General features: G+C 39.7%; 1 protein-coding gene and 1 long non-coding RNA gene across 11 annotated transcripts in view; both read right to left on the bottom strand.

Annotated features, from left to right (window-relative positions):
• Nucleotides 1–18,778, bottom strand: part of LOC146498429 (uncharacterized) — a 44,210-nt gene extending 25,432 nt beyond the window's left edge. The window contains exon 1 of the long non-coding RNA XR_014870830.1: nucleotides 12–18,778. This is a non-coding gene — a long non-coding RNA (uncharacterized LOC146498429). The remainder of the gene's footprint in view (nucleotides 1–11) is intronic.
• Nucleotides 1–20,123, bottom strand: part of astn1 (astrotactin 1) — a 587,946-nt gene that overhangs the window by 189,700 nt on the left and 378,123 nt on the right. The window lies entirely within an intron of this gene.

The raw sequence follows: 20,123 nt of genomic DNA, 5'->3' as shown, positions 1-20,123 counted from the left end.
GAGGTCGAGACCTCCCGTTAGCTTCGAGCTAATGGGAAGAATGCGGCTAAAACTTTTGCGAGATCTCGCAAAAGTTTTGCGAGATCCCGAGTTTGTTTTGCGAGATCCCGAGTTTGTTTTGCGAGATCCCGAGTTTGTTTTGCGAGATCCCGAGTTTGTTTTGCGAGATCTCGCAAAAGTCCGTCTTAATTTTTTTTTTCTTCCGTTTTTTTACCATGTTGTGCAAAGCAATGACCAGCAGGACAAAGCACATATTGTCCTCTAGTATAATGAGGAGGAAGAATCAATGTTCAGGAAGATCCAGGGTTAGAAGATAATGAAAATATAGCTAATATTTAGAGCACATGTTACCCTTTCTCTGAAAAAGCACATCACCCACCTGCAGAAGTGGAAGAAGGCTATGAAGTGAAGAAAAGTGATGAAGAATCTGAACTATGTTCAAGTAGGTTCTCAGGCCTCCAGGACATGGTAGTCTGAGAAGCTTGGAAAGAAAGTGACTGGGCTTCTTGAAGTTTCTTGAATTTTCAGAATGTGAAACTGAAATAGAAGATGTGTCAGAGGACTACACATCTTTCATTTCAATTATGATGAAGACAAAGAATCAAGCAGGAAAGAGGAGTCAGCTGAGACAGAGGAGTATTTGCAGTAATGTGAGGAAACATTGATCTGGTCTTCTATCCTTCCCAGTGTCAGACGATGCATGAGTCTCTCATGTGCCTCAGAGAAAGACGATCTACCACAGTCCAAGCACATTTGCCAGGTCCCATACTCCTTCAGTTGCTTTTCTACTCGAGTACTGAAAGCATTACACACAGTGTATTCTGCTTGTATTCTGCCTTTGAACGTTTACATGCCAATGGATGCATCAGAGACCAAGTTGGGGTTCAGTAACTTGCCCAAGGACACCTTGGTAAGAACTCCAGACTAGAGCACACAGAGATTGAACCAACAACCATCCAATCAGCAGATGAGCTGCTCTGCAGCCAACTCAATGACAAAAAAGGAGGGACAACAAGAGAGGAAGAAAAATGGATCGAATGCAGCTGTAGGCGTATGTGAGTGTGTTGATTCTTACTGCCGTGCATCCAGTAGAGTCGCTACGGCCAGTTTATGACATCCTGAGTCTGGTAGAGAAGTTTTAAAGGTGACACAAGATTAATTATAGAAGCACAAAAAGGATATAATTTCTTGATAAAGACACAATAGATGATCATCGTTCATGACACAAACGTGCTCAAACGTGCTTGTGTCAAATATGGACACGTCTTTGTCCTCATGAAAGTTTGCCTTCACTCAGACCCATGCCCTGGTGTTCCCACCATGCCAAAATATAGAAAACTGTCAGGTAACGAGTTGGAATAAAGTTGAATAAAACCTTGAAACACAGAGATGGATGATATTTTATACTTCTTGCTTTATAAACAGTCAAAGCAAACGGGGTCATTTTTGAGCCCAGAGGACAACAGATGTGATTATTTGCTGCCAGTAAAAAAACTTGAAGTAGTTTAAAAACAGCTTTCTAAATTAACTTTGACATAAACCCGTCTGTGATCATCTGTTAAAGCAACCGACTCTGGTTGTGAAACGATAATCACGATAACTGATGATTTAATTTATTTTTTACCCGAAAACAAAGAAAAAATTCCTTTTTATGAGGTTTTTATCAGACTTAAATTTGAAATGGAATAAAAAAATGTTTAAAAATGTTTGAATTAAGTTTTAATTAAAAGTGGGGGAAAAATCGACTTCATATTAATTAAGTATCAATCAAACCAGATGGGGACATTTTTGACCCCTGAGGACCACAGGTGTGATTATGTGCTGCCATATAAAATTTATAAATGCTTCAAAAAAAACCTTCTCACTAAAGTTCAACATACAGCACTCTGTAGTTAGTCAGATAGTCAAAATTATCTAAACAATTAAATATTTTATTTTCTCAATTTGTTTTTGCTCAAAAACACAGTGTATTTTTTATAAACAAGGTGTGGTGGCCCTAAAATGTAAAATGTTGGGTAAATTGTGTGTTAATGTGTTGGTCTTAAGTAAAACTAAGGTGTAACACTGAATTGATTGACAATTTATACTTTATACTTGAAAAAACAGTCAAATGACATGGGGACATTTTTGACCCCTGAGGACCACAGGTGTGATTATGTGCTGCCATTTAAAAAATTTAAATGGTTCAAAAAAAAAATTCTCACTGAAGTTCAACATATAGCACTCTGTAGTTAGTCAGATAGTCAAAATTATCTAAACAATTAAATATTTAATTTTCTTGTTTTATTTTCGCTTAAAAACAGGGTGTATTTTTTGTAAACAAGGTCTGGTGGCCCTAAAATGTAAAATATTGGGTAAATTTTGTGTTAATGTGTTGGTCTTAAGTAAAACTAAGGTGTAACACTGACTTGAGTGACAATTTATACTTTATACTTGAAAAAACAGTCAAATGAAGTGGGGACATTTTTGACCCCTGAGCACCCCAGGTGTGATTATGTGCTGCCATTTAAAAAATTTAAATGGTTCAAAAAAAAAATTCTCACTGAAGTTCAACATACAGCACTCTGTAGTTAGTCAGATAGTCAAAATTATCTAAACAATTAAATATTTTATTTTCTTGTTTTATTTTCGCTTAAAAACAGGGTGTATTTTTTGTAAACAAGGTGTGGTGGCCCTAAAATGTAAAATGTTGGGTAAATTTTGTGTTAATGTGTTGGTCTTAAGTAAAACTAAGATGTAACACTGAATTGATTGACAATTTATACTTTATACTTTAAAAAACACTCAAATGAAGTGGGGACATTTTTGACCCCTGATCACCCCAGGTGTATGAAAATCGGGAGGACATTATGAGGGTTAAGATGCAGATGGACTGCTGAGTCTTGTCCCGTGGAGGTGGCTCTTCTATGTTGTGCCATGCGCTTGTGAAGTGGCTGTTTGGTCTCTCCAATGTAGAGGTCTGGGCATTCCTCGCTACACTGTACAGCATACACCACGTTGTTTGTGGTCTGTGTTTTGGAGTTTGAAAGACAGATTCTTTGCAAGCTCCTTTGACTACGATGACCTGGATGACTGAGAACCTTCACAGACAATCAGAAGAATGTTGGCTAAAAATAAGGGTGGCCTAAAAGAGGAAAAGTCCAGGAAAAGTTATTGTAGTGGAGGCTAAAAATCAAAATGTGGAGTCAAAATGAGCCCAACTGGCAACTGTAGAATGCTAACATCATTGCCGTTGTAGTTGGGTAAGGTTTGCTTAAATGAATAATGGAACTCCTCAAACTCCAAAGGATAGGCCAGCCATCCTATCGAAAAATCTGTTTTCTGCCACTTGTCTCAATGATCTCATTCTTGTTTTCACTGCTCAAGCTTGTGACTAAAATTTGAAGTAAACCGGTAAACTGGCAGCTTCACTTTTGCACTCTGCTCGGTGCAGCGTTTGCATCACTGCGGCCCCATCCGTCTATCATTCTCCCGTTCCCCTAACTTGTGAACCAGACCGCGAGATTCTTGAACTCCTTCACTTGGGACAGCGATTTATCCCTTCCATGGCTTCAGACTTAGAAGTGGCAATTCTCATCCTGACCGTTTCACACTGCTGTGAACTGCTGTAGCACGAGCTTGAGGCCACTGCCTGATGAAGCCAACAGAACCACATCATCTGTGAAAAGATGACATGAGATTCTGAGGCCACCACGGTGGAAGCCTTGTGCCTAGAAATGCTGTTCTTCTCTAGGTCCACAAAGCACATGCAGACTGATTGGACAAACCTCTGACGAACACTCGAACAACCTCGAGAGGATAAAGAGCCGGTGCAGCGTTCAAGCTCCTCCTGAATCCTGGCATAGGCATTCCCAAGGAGATTGAGTAGTGTGATTCCCCGTAGTAGCTTCACTATATATAAGCATTTAGGCCCTGATATCTCAAGTGAATGATATTGATCGTCAGAGATAACGCGTTACTGTAATCTGATTACTTTTTTCAGGTAACGAGTAAAGGGATTACTATTGCAAAAACGGTAATTAGATTACTGTTACTTTCCCGTAGGAACGCTGTGTTACTGCGTTACTAAAACCGTGATTTTTTTTGCGAGAATGTCTCATGACAGTGACGTGAGCGAGTGCGACGTTCGTGCCAACAGCTGTGTGCAGATCAACAATGGATCATATATCGAGTGCAGAGAGAGTATGAGCGTGCAGCGTTTAAAGCGTGGAAGTACTGACCTTACTTTGAGTTTGATTCCATAAAAAGTGACAAAAACATTAGTGTCCGTTGTGCGTGGGAAGAAAACTTCTTTTTACAGCGAAAAAACCCCCTAAACTTCCGAGCAAGCACCGAGTAGCTACGACGTAATGGGAAACTCACAGAGAAACTCGCGGATTCTTCCACTGACCGCTGCACACCTGCACCAGGGTAAACCTCCGCCTACCCCACTCCTGCTTTACAGGTGAAAATAGAGCAACAGGACCGCTAGTCTTTGACTTTATTTATTTTCTGCTGTGTTTTACTTGCATCTATTTGAAAGACTGAGTGTAAACACAAAAAGATATTTTATTTTATGTGCTGGAATGTGCAGAAAATAGGTTTAAATGTTAAACTAATTTCTTCCAGTCAGAGAATGTTGCATATAATTAAATTTTTGCTTGATGCATAAAGTTAAAAGATTAAAACTAATAAAACAAGTTTTAAAAGGAGACTTTTCCATTTGATTACATTTTGTATGATGAATTATGCAGAAAAAGTAGAATTGGGCTGAAAGATCTATCGCTTTATCACCTATTCAGGTTGTAAATCGTGTTTTTAAAAAGTAACTAAGTAACTAAGTAATTAATTACTTTTGAAAATAAGTAATCAGTAAAGTAACAGGATTACTTTTTGGGGGAAGTAATCAGTAATTAGTTACTGATTACTTTTTTCAAGTAACTTGACCAACACTGTATATAAGTGAAGTGTAAAAACAAACAAATAAATAAAACATTAAAAGATGATCATTAGGGATTGCAGTAGCAGATCACGATCGTGTTTAATGACCACAGAGTCACAGTCCAGCTTTTCTTTTGACCTCACACAGTGCACCGCCTCCACACAAATTACGGTTCTATAGAAAACAAGCTAATTTTTTTTTTTCCTTCGCCCACCTACACAAAATCACCTAAAAAGTTTCAGAAACACAAAACCAAGTCACCCTCGCTGTACGTGAACTCCTCTTAAATGGGGAATGCAAACAATGTCTGCAAATCATTTAAACAGTCTGCAATTTCAGGATGTGCTTAAAAAACAATGGCAATCACTATATTTGATCAAAGCCTTAGATTACTTGAGGTGACCTGAGGTCCAATAACGAAACTACCTCTGCAGACGTTAAAAGAAACTGAAAACAATCGACTGCGGGGTCTCGGGTTTGACGCTTAACGAGACCCTCTAATTTGATTCTTCAGCCGGGTTGAAATAGGATGACAGATTGGAGTTTAAGCAAACTGCCAGACTAGACGTGCTGCATGGCAAAAATGCATGCACAGAGCCCTGACTTGGCAGTATATTTGAATATGAAACACACCAAGTATGCTGATTATGAAAAGGACTGCAGAAATCTAATTATATTATGCAAAATAGGCGGAAAGGCTGTGAAATGATGTAATACATCTGAAGTGCGACGGCTGATGAATTTGCTCAAGGAAATGTTTCTTCAGGTGTATGAGGTGTATTGTCTACTGGGTGCTTCCAGGAACAAGAACTTCCAGCTCCATTGGTTAATCACCTTGTTCAAACACATTTAACAGTCATGTTTACACACACACAGTCCACAGATTTCAAACCAGACAGAAGAGAGCGTCTCCTGTTACCTATCTGCTAAGCAATTCCTCCGATCCACAAGCACCACGTGGAGCACATTCTAATTAATTCCTGTTGCCAATTTGTCCGCATTTCAGCACCTATGTGAGGCGTTCTGTGTAATCACTGCCAGGTTTAAAGCATAAAATCAATAATGAGCTGAACAGCAGGTCAAGTCATCATACATGCTGCACGCTGGGAAGGAAAAGAACCCAGAATACTAAAGCAGGTTATCCACAGCTTCATGAGCAGATCAGGTGTGTGTTGATGAACTGGAAGCTGCAGTAAAAGCATCAACATTTTAACAGATTAATTCAAAGTGCTCCTGCAGCTGTCAATATCCCTGTGAAAAAAAAGGTTTTCCATTATGTGGCAATTTGTTGTGGTGTTGAAACATATTAAATTTGCAGCATAAACACTTGCAGGAGTTTTTTGAAAAATGCTGCTCAGTGAGAAATACACAGATGCATTTGCGTCATGTTTGTCTACCCTAGAAATCTTTATATGTGTTTGGGACGCCCTGTTTTCTGATGTGCTTCCATTTGTTGACATTTATGAGCATAATATGAAGGGCTTTCATGTGTTCTGTGTGATTTATTCGTATTTGTAGCTGAAGGTTGTTTGTTAAGATTTTCATATTGCTCGAGGTAAGGTCACGTTTTTCCATATCTTGATACAGAAAGCCTCACCTGACAGGTAACAGCAGAGAATGCTGGTCTGAAATCATGACGTCCTACTTTTATGTGTCTGTGTTATATTCATGAAACGTTTATAGCAGAAGAGAAAAACTGAATGTTGGCCGTTTTGGAGAATGCACTGCTTCATTATTGTTTATGAAACAGCTCCATCTCCCTCCTTCTTTTGCAGTTCATCTCTCGTTTGGAGTGAAAATGAAAGTAAAATAGTGTCACAGTTTTACACTATCCGCCTGTTTGCTTTGTAAAATCCACTTGCTAGTAATTTGTTACTTGGCATGTTTTGTGGAAACAAAGTTGTAATATATTTATGAACTTTTAAGTTAATCTGAAGTCACAGCCAGTCATCCATTTTTATTGTCACAGCTTAGATGTTGGGCACAGAGATACAGGAAAGAGACATTTGCAGGAAACCTGGATGAAAAGTGACTCTGAGATGTAATAAAGTGAATGTTAGAAGGATGTGGAAACCCAAGATGGAAATTGTTGTTTAAATCTAATTTTCACATTATTACGTCTCATGATCAAACCAGAGGCATTGGACAAAAGGAGCTAAGGCACTTATATAATCCAGGGTTTCTTGGGGCTGGAGCCTATCCCAGCTGTCATAGGGCCAAAGGCAGGGACACCCTGGACAGGTTGCCAGCCTATTAAAGGGGTGACACAGAGAAGCAACCATTCAAACTCACATTAACACCTGCAGTCAATTGCATATCTTTGGACTGCAGGAGGAAACCCACAAAGGAGAGCATAGGATACAACCTACAATACACATCTAAAACAACCACCAGATTGCTGAGTGCTGACCACCTAACAAGGAATAAAATAAAAATAAAATAAACTATAGCTTAGCAGTAGCACTTAGAGAAAAGCCTGCCTGTCTAGAGCAGTGTTTCCCAACCACTGTGTCGCCGCACATAGGTGCGCCATGGAAGATTGACCAGATTGGTACCGGAGTAACGGGCAGAACAATTACATTCTCTTCCACTAGAGGGCAGTGCAACGTCTTGCTCCAGTTAAATGTATGCTAACTGCCAGTAAAACAGACGAAGAAGAAATTATATAGTCATGCTGCGAGTGAGACAACGCAGCGTGAAATAGCACTCGATAAATATATATTTTTAAAAAAGTATTCAATCTGATCTGTGTCCTGGAGAAAATCTGGAGCCAGATAAAGGCCCTAGCATGAGTAGTGTGTGTTGGGGACAAACCGAGCCGAAATCCGCCATACCTTGTGCGCGGGGAAAATTATCAATATGCCTTTTGTGGCATTTTTGTTTGGTGGTGTGATTTTTCTAATGTGAAATATGTGCAGTGGCTCCAAAAGGTTGGGAGACACTGGTCTAGAGTTTGCTAATATTAGCTCCCATGATCTGAGAAAACCATCCTGCTTACAGATTGACCCTTCCAGTGAGTACAAGGAAGCTTCTCATCGAATCTTAATATTATTATTATTATTATCCTGTTAAAAGTTACAATTACCTTAGAATATCTCTTATATGAGTATGTTTAGTTGACTTTTTATAAGGCAGTACCATTACAGTCACAACTAAAAGAAAAATAATACTACCGGAGTTCATTTGCAAACACATACGCACACACGAGCGCACACAAATCTCACGCTGAAAGATACAATTAGCAGCATGAAAACACACGCCGATCGATTATGAGCTTGAATTGGAAATTAAAATGGACTTGCAGCAGATTATAAAGCTGGGGACGGTCATGGGTTTGCCACTAAGACGTCCCAGCTGACTTTAGAGATGCGTCTCCAACTCTCCTTGATATCTTTTACTTCCTGGTTTCTGTCTCCCTATGGAGCTGATATTTCTGTCACACATCCTCATTAAATAATACACCAGCTAGACATTGTAAGTTGGGGAAATGCCTTCAAAGCACACATATACACACACCCTATTATAAAAACACACACATATACTACCCAGCACAGTACAAGAAAGGGTTTGCCTAATCCCAAGTTAATGAAAAGAAGAAGCCTGAGACCAATAATCTCTTGCAATTTGTCAGTCTGTACAAATCCACTGTGGAATTAAATATAATAATAGCAAATGCCAATTCTGTGATCAATATCTGTCTAAAAGTACACGTTTCAATATTCTGAACATAGCAGATGATTTAACAAAGAAGGGGTTTTGTTTTTGTTTGAAAGAAGCAGATTCAATGAACTGCTATCAGGTTCCAATGATCAGCTTCCAGCTGTGATGGGACCAGTAAAACAGAGAAAACACCATTGATTTATTTTTCTCTCTGCTCATTAGAGGAACACAGACCTTTCTACTGTAAATAGAAGAACTGAGAGACAACGACGGAAACAGAACGGTTTAAAAATGACGAACGAAGTCATAAATACTGCAGTTGGTTTTCGCAGCAGCAGAGAGGCAGCACAAATGGCTCATTTATACAGGAAGAAGCGTGCGGTTGAAAAAATTGGGTTGGCTCATGTTGTAGGATTAGTTGTCGAACTGTTGTTCTGTCCCAACTTTCTCCACCTCCCACCAAAGTTTCATTCTGTATTTAATTTCATGGTGCGCGGCGTCAAAGTGTAGGAATGTTAAAAATTTCGATATCTAGGCGTGGGTGCAGATTGCACTTTCTCTGCTCCGTCACTGAAACGGCTTTATCCCAGTGAGTGAAAGGCTACGTTTACGACAGTTTCTCTTTAATTAGTTTGTGTCAGGGCAGAGGCAGCGCGGCCCACGGGAGGAAGCAGCTGTGTGACAGCGAGCACCTGCTCAGTCAGAGTTACAGACATGTTTGTAATGTCTGGAAGCATTTAGCCTAGGGCTGGGCGATATATCGAGTTTTTAAAAAATATCGATATATTTTCATACGAGATATAAGATGTGACAATATCCTTTATATCGATATAGTCCATGTTACGTTATAATTATAATTGTGGAGCCACAAGTTTGCCTCTCTTTCGTCCACTTTTGTCTCTGCGCAACGTTACTCGGCCTCGCCTCTCCTTCACTGAACACAACTCCCCCTCCTCCCCCATAGCTTCACCTGCAGGCAGCGACAAGATGGACACGGCAAATCTCCGTTAGCGAGTTGTGGGGCTGGACTGCGTCAACGTGTTAGCGAGCTAAGCGAGCTAACCGCGCTAACGAGCTAACCACGCTAACAACATGCAGCCCACAGGGGCTGCACGGCCTAAAATCCTTTCATTTTCTCAAAAGTTGACAGCGCGCCTTATGTATGAATTCTGGTTGTGCTTACTGACCGCGAACCGATTTTAGGTGGTACACGGCGCTCAGCAATCTGTCAAAAAAATGTTTTAGTACGACTTTGGTAAGCTACGGAGCTGCAGCGCTTGATGGATTGTCGGAGCATTACGGCTACCGTAGTCTGGAGCCTCGCGGAGTGATACGCACTGTGCTTCAACGTAATATTACCGTATTGTGTGCGTATAAGGGCCATAAAGAGGATTTCAAACTCAAGGCTGTTAGTCACACAGTAGAAGTTGGGAACAGAACAGCTGGGAAATCTGTCTTTGTTATTATGCTCAGCGTGTGTTAGTTTACATTTTGACTGCACAATTATGAGCTTTTTGTTATGCACAAAAACAACATTGTTTTCTTTTATTTATGGAGCATGATTATTTAATAAATGCTGATAATTTATTTTTGAGTAATTTCTTCATGTAAATTATGCTGTATGTAAATAAAAATGCCTGTGTGACATCTGGGACACAGTGTGACTAAGAACTCTCTTTTTGTTCTTAACTTACGGCTTTAAAAAAAATATCGAGATATATATCTTATATCGCCACCCAGCTAAAAAATATCGAGATATGAATTTTAGGTCATATCGCCCAGCCCTAATTTATCCTAAAACTCAAGCGATCATGTAGAGTAATGGAAACACGGATGGAAATGTAATGTCAAACTACATTCAACACATAACAGCATTTAAGATTTTCAAAATAAATGTATTCCATATTAAAACACTATCTTTTAAACAGGACATATATCATAATATATATATATATATATATATATATATATATTAGGGGTGCAACAATACTCGTATCGATATTGAACCGTTCGATACAGTGCTTTCGGTTCGGTACGCATATGTATCGAACAATACAAAATTTTTAATTTATTTTATCAACTTTTCTTCTGACGATGCTGTCTGTGTTGAGCGCTCAGTGGATCTGCGTTCGACTACTCCGCCTAGACTGCACTGTCGAGCGCAGATCCACTGAGCGCAGCGCAAGCTAGCAAGACAGAAGCTAAGCTCGTTGCAACATGGCAAATTGAACCTCCCCCACCCTCATTCAGATCTGGCCTTTGGAACTATTTTGGTCTTCATGTGACGTATGACCCTGAAGGTAAGCGCGTCATGGACAAAAGTAAAACAGTATGTCGGATGTGCCACACAATTACATGGGTGGGAACTAGTGTGTTAGCGCAGTTAGCTTGTTAACGTGTTGACGCCGTCCAGCCCCACGCACGGGGCGATCCGCGGTAGCTCGTTAACAGAGATTTGCTGTGTTGTGGCGTTAACATCATTTCAGATTAATGCTGACAGCACTAGTGGGAACACTACGAATATGACTGCACATTTACTCCGACATCATCCTGGTGCAAAGACAAGTGGAAGCAGACAAAAACAACAAGCACGCATGCTACAAACTTTACAGAGTCATTTAGACAGCCGTTAGCACATGATTCTCCTTATGGGGACCTGATATGTTTAATATGCTGCTGAGCCCAGAAGAAGCGTATAGTATAGCTTTTATTTTGGAAAGAGACATTTCTCTGTAATAAACTCTCTTTTCCAAAGATGAGTGATTCCTCAATCAGATAGATTTTTTTATTACTTTGTTGTTTCAGCAACATTAAATTTAAAAACTGTACGTTTGAGTTAAAATATATATTTATAATTTTAATTTTTTTTATTTTGGTGAGTTAGGGGAGTTGGTGGATATCAGAACAGAGCTGGAAAGACAATGGCCTTGCTGTAAACACAGCTTCAAAAACTTTAGTTTACATGATGCTGTTATAGAAAAACATCTTATCTCACTTTAGTACAAAGTACAGATGAGAGCTGAGTTGAGATTAGTTGATATGTTTGAAGTTTTCCTGCTTTATTAGTTTTTTTCTTGTAACATTTTGTCCTTTAGTTGTGTATTATATGCTTCAGTACAATAGTGTACCATGACTGTGTATGGTTCTTCACTCCTCAGGCTACAACGTCAATCATAAAAACAGTGACTGATCACTCACTCAGGCAAGGCAAGGTCTTCTGCTGAGCAGGGATCCTAAATAAGTACTTACTGCAACATCTCACTAAATCAATATATTATTTACAGCTTTTGTGACTAGATGACTGTATATTCATATAACTGGCAACAAAGTTTCATTTTTTCCTGAGATTTCTGATATCTAAGCATTTGGCCACTTGTTTCATTGTTTATGTTATTGAGAATATTTCTTTAATTAAATGCATCATTAAAACATTAACAGCAGCAAAAGACATATTGGCAGGAAAAGTACAAAAACAGAATCCCATACCTTCATTCAAACTTCAAGGTTATCCAAATACACTGTTCTATAATCGTCATTGTGGATCAGCTGCCATTTAGAGTCTAGATTTTGGACCACGTGTAGACCTCTGCCCACGGGGTCCACGTGGACCATCGCGCTTGTGCCAAATGACAAAACAAACAGACCCAGGCGGCGACAGAGACGCTTAAACGAAGAACTGGCCTTCACACCTCCTCTGAGCGTTCTGCGGGTGCCAGACGCACAGTGATTGACATCTCGGTGGCATCTCGCAACTTTCAAAACTTTAACTCCACCCAGGTCTAATAAACCAAAAATAACTGCAGCTATATAACTTTACATAACATGTTTATTTCCTCTGATTTGTCATGTGGGTATTGAGGTGTTAATTGTCTGTCTCTATCCTTTAAACCAACTGCTTGTTTGGTTTGTGTGCAACTACAAACTGTGTTAGTGTTTGCTCCCCCCTGTGGGCTTCAGCTTTGGCACAAAACTGGAGTTAATTTCTGTTTCCTCTTCTAAGGGCTCAGAACTACCATCTCATTTTTTGGTAAAACTGTTTTGGTGATATTTGGATTTTTACAACTTTTTGGGGGATAAAATAAAACTCCTACTGTGACAGTAACTGTGTTCCTCATCTCCACCCAGCTCAGTTCCTCACTTCACACAAACAAATCACTGTAGGCCAGCCCTGTATATTCTAATACAGTACAACATATCAAAGTCGCACACAGTATAAGTTATTACAGAATGCACTACACAATATATCTTCTTGGATTACATCACTGCTAGTCTAGCAATGCTTCAAAGAACAATGACTATATTCTCTAAATAGCTGTGTCATGGGCGGTTCAGTGCTCCACCCTCAAAAATGTGCTAAGACTACACTGATCACGACTCATCGTAAAGCAATGGAGAGAAAGTAAAGGTGGAAACAGAGCTGTAAACTATACTCTAAAGACGGAGAGAGAAAAAATAAAACAAGAAATAGCAAAAGGTTGATTCCTTGGAAAAGGGAAACCACGTAGATGGGACCAGCTGTGTGTTGTGTGGCGAAAACCAGGAAAAAGAGAGAGTGATGAAGGGAGAACGGTGATGATGCCAGGCTGGCGTCTCCTCCACTCCTCTCGCCTCCTCTGTGCGTTCCCGCAAAGGAGAATAAAATGTTTAAATTTCATCTGTGAGACGACCTTGACTAGCTGAGAGCGGAATTAAATTTCTGTGGAGAAGAGTGGATGTTCGAGTGGCTAGACTGAAACAGATCATGTACGACATGATTAGAAAGTACTGAATAACACCGGGAGGGCCACGATACATAATGGATCACAAGTAGCCTGCTGCCTGCACTGAGCAGTGCATTTCAGACGGGAGGTGAAGGTGAAGGGACGCGAGGCTTTTCGAGAGTGGTTTGTTTGAGTTGAAGAAAAAGTGCGCGTGCACGGCTCCTTGTATGCGCTGCTAATACTACAAATATGCTTTTCACTTTTTCTTATTCACTCATTCAGAGAGACTGACGAGCTTTAGCAGTATGAGCCTGGGTTCGTGTCTCATTCCACACTTGAACTGAGGATCTTTTGACTATAAGGTGAACATTTCAAGCGTTCTACTGTGGATTGAATATATTGTAAACTACAGGGTAAAGGTTAATGGATTGTGTAAATATCACTGCTTGGGTACAGCTGCTGGCATTTGTCCTGTGATGCGTGTGCCATTGCAATAGTAAGACCAGTCTAAATTGTAGTTATGTTAAACTGTTATGTAACTTTAACTCCAATCCTCTCCTAAAGCTTTAACCTTAAAATTCAACAAAATTGTAAATGAGACATGAGACAAAACTACATTCTTCAGGTTCAAGTCTAAACATTTACATTAAACCACAAGACGTTATATGTGCTTTAAAACAAGTACCACAAACATCAGTTAGAATTAACCCTTTAAGACCTACCATAGAACCAAGTCCGCCAGAGCTTATATTATATTTTTACATGCTGTGGAGCCATTTTTGGGAGCATTTCAAGTTGCTATACATCAATACAACCATTACAGCCCAGATTTTAATAATATGTCTGCATTAAGTGTATAGTAATTACATAAATTGCAAAAAAATGCAATAAACTACCAAAAAATTTAAAATCGTTTTTGTTTTTTAACATATATTTCTAGTTAGAGAAATTTAAGAGGCTTATCCCTCAAAACTGTAAATACAAAAAAGTTGCACAAAATAGTTTCCCACCACAGGAAATTTATTTTGAGTATCTTCATAGTTTTATTTTTGAAATACACCAATTTTTATATACTGCAGGAAAAACGAAAATAAATATTATAATGCAAATTTGCAAAAAAGCAGCATATGCATCAAAATAAACAATTTCCAGCAGTGCAATATGAGTCCTAAGCATCCCAGAAACCACACAGAAAGTCATGAAGTCAAAGATAACTTTTAAAAACACCAGTATAGGCTCATGAGGCCTTGATGGTAAAAAACTACATTTCCACGAAAATGACGTCACTTCCGGTTTCGGGCAGGTCATGGCGGAAATGCGATAGTTCGTGCTGATGGACGTAGTAAGTGTTACGAACAGCTGATCGGATCGGCAAAGCGTGTTTCTGGAATATTATGTTTTGTCGCTGCAAGTGCTTTTTATGCAGTTTTTGCAAAGCTATATGTGGAAGGAAACTGTGACCGAGGACAAGCTGATGGCATAAGATGTAAGTACAACTCCTCCGGTTTCATATGCAAAAAAAAATATTGCGCTAGCTTACGTGGTTGCAGAGCTACCGGGATTTAAAAATAGTTACACAGCTCCGACTGGCTTTAAAGGGTTGAACTAAAGCTGAACTATCAATATAATGTCACAGGTTTTTTTCAAACCGTGACATTAACTGCTTAGCCTGATTGGGCAGTGGGACACCTACTGCCCAACTCATCGCCAATTATGGATGATTTGGAGCTCAAGGCTCATCTGAATTCTTCAGAGTTGTTCGGTTGTGCCCGAACTTTCTTTCTTCGCATGTTTGATATTTGTGACTTACATCAGTAATCGATGATGTTCCAATAAGGTACACACAGCGGTAAATACAGGATTACCTAACATTGACCTGGTTTTACAAATTTCTTCAATTCCCTTTTCTAACCCTCTCTGTGGAATATACAGTAGCACGCAGGACCTCACCCAAACCCTGCACTTTTCCCCCTCCTTTTTTGGCCTTTTCAGCACAAATGTCACTGCATTTAAACAGTGCAAACTGATGGCTCCCAACCATATTTGCTCTGCTGCAAGAACGGGCAACTGTTTGCCTTCGCACAGGATTTGCTGGCTTTAGCTGTTAGCTAGTCTCCAGGTTTGCCTCAGGCGTAAAAGGCCTGCTGTGTTCACAAAACATTAATGAACACCAATTATCCTACCTACATGATGTTCACAGCTTTATCACGAACAAAGTGCTATATTTGTACCCTGATTAAGATAATATTAGGCACCGTATGTGGACTAAAGTATATGTTAGAGCTGAAAGTCTAGAATGTAGAATATATGTAGAAAGAGGCATGAAAACTGCATTTCTGACCCTGTCATAAGTAACAACACCCCTATCCACCCAATCCTGTCTTTCAAAGCTGAAAATGCCCAGAGTTATCAAACCCTAAGCTGAGTCAGACAGACTATTCATTCCCTATGATATCCTTTAGGCTTCCACTTTTGATGAAATAGACCTGTCTTAAACGAGCACTTTGCTGAGCAAAGAAAATGTCTCACAGCTGTCTCATAAACAACAGATTTAAGGCTGCCTACCCTTCTTATTTGAGTGTGTGGCTGTGTATGCATCCATGTTTCTGTGTGAGCATCTTACTGGAAATCCATGATTGTCTTGCTTGAAAATCTTCACCTGCAGATCTCACAATGTGACTTGGAAAGAAATCCTGTTGCTTGTTCTCCTTCTTAGCAGACTTCCTTGGATTATTATCTTCCTGCTATTGATGTATTATCTTGTGGTACGGATACCAAGTTTTGTATTGTACTGCGACCAGAGATGGGCAGTAACGCGTTACTGTAATCCGATTACTTTTTTCAAGTAACGAGTAAAGTAACAAGTAATGAGTAAAGTAACAAGTAACGAGTAAAGTAAGGGATTACTATTGCAAAAACGGTAATTAGATTACCGTTACTTTCCCGTAGGAACGCTGCGTTACTGCGTTACTAAAACCGTGATTTTTTTGCGAGAATGTCTCATGACAGTGACGTAAGCGAGTGCGACGTTCGTGACAACAGCTGTGTGCAGATCAACAATGGATCATATATCGAGTGCAGAGAGAGTATGAGCGTGCAGCGTTTAAAGCGTGGAAGTACTGACCTTACTTTGAGTTTGATTCCATAAAAAGTGACAAAAACATTAGTGTCCGTTGTGCGTGGGAAGAAAACTTCTTTTTACAGCGAAAAAAACCCCTAAACTTCCGAGCAAGCACCGAGTAGCTACGACGTAATGGGAAACTCACAGAGAAACTCGCGGATTCTTCCACTGACCGCTGCACACCTGCACCAGGGTAAACCTCCGCCTACCCCACTCCTGCTTTACAGGTGAAAATAGAGCAACAGGACCGCTAGTCTTTGACTTTATTTATTTTCTGCTGTGTTTTACTTGCATCTATTTGAAAGACTGAGTGTAAACACAAAAAATATTTTATTTTATGTGCTGGAATGTGCAGAAAATAGGTTTAAATATTGAACAAATTTCTTCCAGTCAGAGAATGTTGCAGATAATTAATTTTTTGCTTGATGCATAAAGTTAAAAGATTAAAACGAATAAAACAAGTTTTAAAAAGAGACTTTTCCATTTGATTACATTTTGTATGATGATTATGTAGAAAAAGTAGAATTGGGCTGAAAGATCTATCACTTTATCACCTATTCAGGTTGTAAATCATGTTTTTAAAAAGTAACTAAGTAACTAAGTAATTAATTACTTTTGAAAATAAGTAATCAGTAAAGTAACGGGATTACTTTTTGGGGGAAGTAATCAGTAATTAGTTACTGATTACTTTTTTCAAGTAACTTGACCAACACTGACTGCGACTGCCAGTGACCAATCACAACTGGTCTGGGAACGCCAATTTTTCTTTACTCTCACCGTTTTGGGCACAAAATTCTTTTGAGTGCAGATGAAGAGAGCTTACTTTTACCTCCTTTGCTTTTTAACATTTTCTCGCCCAGCAGGGTTACTCCTCATCATGTCTGAGAGTATCTGCTTTGATTAGTGACCTCTCTGTGCCAGCAGCATGTTTCTTTGTCTTTATTTTCAGATAATCCTGTGGTAATCCTGTTGTACGTAAACTGATATCTGCTGGGCTCTGTGTTTTCTGGTGAGGTGAGTTGTCTGCAACTGTGCTGACAAAGCTCGAAATCAACCAGTTTTGTGGCGGAGTAGCCGGACAATCTGTTTCTCATCTTCGACTTCAACTTTAGCTGCAGGAGCAGTTTCACTTCGATAGCTTCGACGAGTCGGATGACACTTTTCTATATCCTTCTGCTGCCGAATCACACACTCTCTCTAACACGCACACTGTGGCTCACATTCGCAGAAACCCACACACGTGCTTTAAGACGTGCGCGCATAAACAAACGCGCACAGACAGAAAGAAACCCTTTGATACGAGTGAAAACAGCTGCATTGGAAAACACGCACGTGCGCGCACGCTCACAGGAGTTAGCAGACATCTGCTCCACGGCTGTCTGTAATCGCCTGGTGACTGAACAAGCAGGAGACATTTATCACCCCGCCCCCTCCTCGGAGAGGCAGGCGACATCTCCTCCGACACCTCCACCCACACCTCCTCCGATCTGCTGCGTCTGTATCACAGCTGCGACAGTGCTCACCTCCTCTCCGCTGCATCTCCTCTGTCAAACCCATTCTTGGCTCTTTATAATCACCTTCCTCTCCTGTCATCTTTTCTTTACATTTTTAAGACTCTCCAAGCACGTTTTTGGGAGCGCTTCATTTCTTCACAAGGCTCGACCGTTTGTCTTTTTCGTCTAATGACTCCGAGTTTCTCCTCACCTCTTTCACCTTCTCCTCCACCCCTCCCCCTTTCTTTTTTTATTCCTCTAAAGGCCGGACTGGCATCATGCTTTACTGTCACTCCCTGACCTTACCTGTCTCTCATAACTAGGAGGTTTGGCAGGAGAGTAAAAAGAGGTCACACATATATTGAGCTGAGACTAAGAAATGTTTCTGAGCATCCCTGAGCAAAACATCCCTAACAGAAAGCTGCACTTTGACAGTATTTTAGACTTATTGCAGATGAAGTTTCACATCGTAAATCACGCCGCTTTCTATATCTACATGACACAACAAAACCTTTCCGGTATTTACTGCCAACTCTGCATCGGGTGGTATTACATCGATTTGTCACCACTAAATGTTATATTATTTTCACTAGTTTATTTACAGAGAATATCTATTAATAAGTGTCATAAAACATTCAGTGCAGAACGAACAAGTAAACTGCAAGATGTAAGATTGCAGCTCATTATTTAAACTGTGCAGCTGAGCACGGTGAATCCCAACGAGCACAACAGCATCACAGTAAACACGGAGCAGTAAACTGTAATCACAGGTATCTTGTCGGTGTTCGCGCTGCATTGCCTGCAGTTACAGACGCTCTACAATTTGCAAGCACACTAAAGCAATGTTATAAATGTTGCTTTAGGTCCAACTAAGATATTAATGTTATTATCTACAGAAAATATTGCATTCAGTGAATCATTTTTATTTTGAAAGATTTCCTTCGATTTTCAGATGGAGCAAACTGCTTTAAAAGAGGAATGTGAGCAAGGGGTCGACACGTGTGACGGTGCATCAAAGGCAAATGGTTTACTTGGCTCACAAGTCAGGTAGGAGAGCGTCTGAGCAGAATCTTGAACGAGTCCTCAAAGAGGTCAGCACCGACTCCGAGGACAGCAGATCATATATTTGGGCTTTTTTCTCTTTTAGGTGTCCCACTGCCCAGATTCTCCCGACCAGTTGTCTCAAAGTGTCAACGCTTAACTTTAGAGTGTTAAAGTTTTGATTGATTGATTGAATCTTTATTTTGAACATGTTAAAAAAGTACAACAACATAGAATTAAAAGAGACAAATAAACAAAGCAAAACAAAAAGAAAACGAGCAACCACAACTACAAATAACTTTCATGTTCAAAAAGGAGCAGGAAGCATGAGCTTATTTAATCCCACCCCTTTTCCACTATCTAGTAATCAATAGACTACAGAAATACCTCCTTGCAATTACATTATATGTCATGTGTATTTTTTATTTTATTTTTTTTAATTCTTATTCTTTTTTTCTTTTTTATATATATATATATATATATATATACATGTATGTTTCTATCTATCCAGTTTAAATGCAAACTCCTCGTTCAGTACAGCCGACTGTGATGCTTCCATCACCTGGGTTAATGCTTCCATCGTCTTTAAGATCGAGTAAAATAGCAATTTATTGCAGAAAAAAATACATGTTATGTTTTCTCACAAACCTACACAAATGACTCACTTTTCCAGGAGTCATCTGTTCTGAAGATGCACATAAAGGGAATATTATTGCTGCAAAAAAACACTCACACTGGAGGAGCAATGTCAGCTTTTTCAGTGTTTATCTGATAATGCTGTGGAGGGGAAAACGTGTTTTTTTGGGTTACCGATATCTACAGGCAAACATGATGAGGAAAGTATCTGCAGAGAACATCCTTTAAAAATCTGTTTATGACATTTTTTGTGAGTTCACTATAAGATACCAGGACCGAAATATTAGAGCAGCCTTGACAAAAAAGCGCATGACTCTAACCGACCTTTGGAGAGCGAGCCGCAGAGCTGAACGTGTAGAATATTTATAGACGTCTTTACAGCCTCGGGCTGACTCGCTGTGTGACAGTTCTCTGCAACACGTTTGCTTTCTGTGTGTGATTTTCATCTTGACATGGGAACAGTATGAGCACCTTAAGACGAGTTGGTAAACAAAGTAGCACGCTACACACATGTTGATAAATGTGCTAATACAGTGCTGCTGTGTGATGCA

Source organism: Neolamprologus multifasciatus, chromosome 18 (genome assembly GCF_963576455.1).
Source record: "Neolamprologus multifasciatus chromosome 18, fNeoMul1.2, whole genome shotgun sequence".
NCBI lineage: Eukaryota > Metazoa > Chordata > Actinopteri > Cichliformes > Cichlidae > Neolamprologus > Neolamprologus multifasciatus.
This window is presented reverse-complemented; position numbering and strand designations above follow the sequence as displayed.